Below are 3044 nucleotides of genomic sequence, written 5' to 3' on the forward strand. Positions count from 1 at the left end.
GTGGTCCTCCAGAGAATGTAAACTCAATGGGGTTGTATCAAAGATACAACAGCACCTGGTCACTAGTGAACCTGCATAAAACTAATCATCATTCAAGAGCTCTACAAGGAGAAATCCTTAGATTACTCCTTGCTGCAATTTAAGGATTTCTCCTACCTACAAATTCAACAGAACAAAGAAGTTACCTGTTTTTGACATTAGTTGTAACCCAATTCAACGCATGTCAAAATACTTGGGGAATGCCTGTGGGTGGATCCTTGTGCATTCAACATGCCTATTCTTTTTACTTCATTTCTTTGTTTCTCTTCAACTTCATTTAATGTGTAAAATATATAAAACACAATTCAGATAGTGGAAACATAAAATTGAAAAAATTATCTCAAGCATAGGAACAAAATTGGAAAACCATATGGAGTGTAATTGTGTGACCTAGGTTATATGCCTTTTTCCTTTTTTTCACATTTTTACATAGCCTATATGCCACAAGAATAGTATCTCTTAATGCTATCTGGAATGGCACAGTTCCTTTCTGCTTTAATGATCCAGAAAAGATTTCTTTGTTGTTCACAGAGAAAATTTTGTCAATATTTGGCCATTTCAAAGTTAATCTGCCATTTTAATCCAACTTAAAAGTTTTAGTTTTGACTATCCTTTGTCTAGAAAGTCCAGAAACCTTGAAATATGCATTTCCTACTTAAGATTACTAGAATTTGTGACACCAAGGAGTTTAACATGCTCTACTACCAATTTTGGTGGGATATGGTCTAAAGAAAGGAATAGATTTCAAGAATCTTAAGAAATTATTATAATTAACTTAGTGGAATTATGTTTGTATGTAAATTCTTAGCCTTGTCCTGGACACGGGTAGGATTTTGATGGGGCAACTTTGGATATTTCCTTGACATCCTTTGAGGATCAGCAGGTAATCTACACATTAACACCTTTGAGGGAATCTCTTACCAATTTCATTGATCAATACTAGATATAAGAGTGGTCCTAACAAGGTTCCTTAAGGAATTCTACATCAGGTAGAGAGGGGATCAGAGAGAATGTTTTTGTATTTTACGACTTGGGATCCATTTGAAAGAAAACATACAAGATACTACAAGATATTCTTACTAATATCTTTACTACAAGATATTCTCCAAAGAAATGAATCTCATGATAGAAGCCAATATATATGTTTGAATTTGGCTGAAGGGACAATTTTAGTTGACCTGGTATTCCACTACATCAGAAAAGAATTTTCAACACTTGGAACATATTTTCGTCAATATAATATTAGTTGCCATTTAAGTTGATTTAATCAAGTAAAGCACAGCATATATTATATATGGAACCTATCCTAACCTAGGTACCTTTTTTGCTCCTAAACCCCAAAACACTGAAGTTTAAATATAGTTCCTGGAGTGAGAAACCCTTGTTTATGCTGTGTCAGACATCCAATCATAGGCATTGCAATAGCAATGCCTAAATGAAGAACAATGTTGGCACAATGTATTATTTTTTTATTTTTTTTTTGTCTTAGACCAGGACACTTTGTATCAAAGGAGTAGCTTGTGCCCTTTTTAATAGTCAAAAGTGATTGGAAGGCAACTAACACCCCTTCCATGCCCACCATTTCTCCAAACACATGTAATCAAAATTTTGATATAGTCATTTTGTTGAGAGTAGTTGATTTCCAGATAGAAATTATGTTTTTGCAGAGGACACTCCCACAGCTCTCAGGGCAAAGGTTGTAAGTTATGCCCTGGGGGTATATAAGCTTTTATAGAAAGTGTTAGTTGTAGAAACTTCAAAAAAGGCTTGTTTGATTGGAAATTCAAAGAGCTAGTGCCGTTTTTAATAGTCGAAAGTGATTGGAGGGCAACAAACCCCCCTCTGATGCCCACCTTTTCCCCAAACACATCCAATCAAAACTTTTATATAGCCATTTTGTTCAAAGTAGTTGAAACCTCCAGAAATTACATCTTTGAGGATGACACTCCCCCACAGCCTTCAGGGTATTGGGTTGTAAGTTTTATGCCCTGGGGGCATATAAGGTTTTTAGTGAAAGTTTTTTTGTTGAAACTTGAAAAATTCAAAGGGCTAGTGCCCTTTTTAATAGTCAAAAGTGATTTGAGGGCAACTAACCCCCCTCTCATGCACACCTTTTCCCCCAACACATCCAATCAAAATTTTTAGATTGTTCAACAATAGTTCCATCTTGTTCAACTTAGTTAAAATTTTAGAAACTAGATCTTTGAGGATGATAACCCCCTCAGAGCCCTTGGGGCAAGGGTTGTAAGTTATGCCCTGGGGGCATATAATGTATTTATATATAGTAATGTTATGGAAACTTCAAAAAGGGTTCATTTAATTGGAAATTAGAAGGGTTTGTGCCCTTTTTAATAGTCAAAGGTGATTGAAGGATAACTAACACGACTCTCATATCCACCATTTCCCTAAACACATCCAATCAAAATTTTGAGATAGCCATTTTGTTTGACGTAGTTAAAAAGTCTTAAAATCATGTTTTTCAGGATGACACTCCCCCCATAGCCCCCAGGGCAAGGGTTTTAAGTTACGCCCTGGGGGCATATAAGGTTTTTTTTTATAGAAAGTGTTGTTGTAGAAACTTCAAATAGAAATTATTCAATTGGAATTTGAGAAGGCTAGTGCTCTTTTTAATGGTCAAAAGTGATTAGATGGCAAGTAACCCCCCGCTCCTGCCCCCTGTTTCCCCCCACACATCCAATCAAACGTTGAGATAGCCATGTTGGTGAATGTAGTTGGGGGGGGGCACCGTCCCCCTCCCAACTTTTTAGACATTTGGTAAAATATTCACTGAAGGCAAAAATTTTGGCAGAAATTTTGCAAAATCAGCCAAAATTTAGCAAAGTTCTTGATTTCTGCAGAAAATTTGGCATAAATCAGATAGCGATTTGGTAAAATTTATGAAGATCACCCCCTGAATAAAATGAGCCTTGGAATGCCCCTGCCTAGGGTCATGTAAGGTTTTTATTGAAAGTGTTGTTGTAGAAACTTCAAAAGGGCTCATTTGA

The sequence above is a fragment of the Artemia sp. Qi Xiang Cuo genome, chromosome 10 (assembly GCF_049724085.1).
Source record: "Artemia sp. Qi Xiang Cuo chromosome 10, ASM4972408v1, whole genome shotgun sequence".
Classification (NCBI taxonomy): domain Eukaryota; kingdom Metazoa; phylum Arthropoda; class Branchiopoda; order Anostraca; family Artemiidae; genus Artemia; species Artemia sp. Qi Xiang Cuo.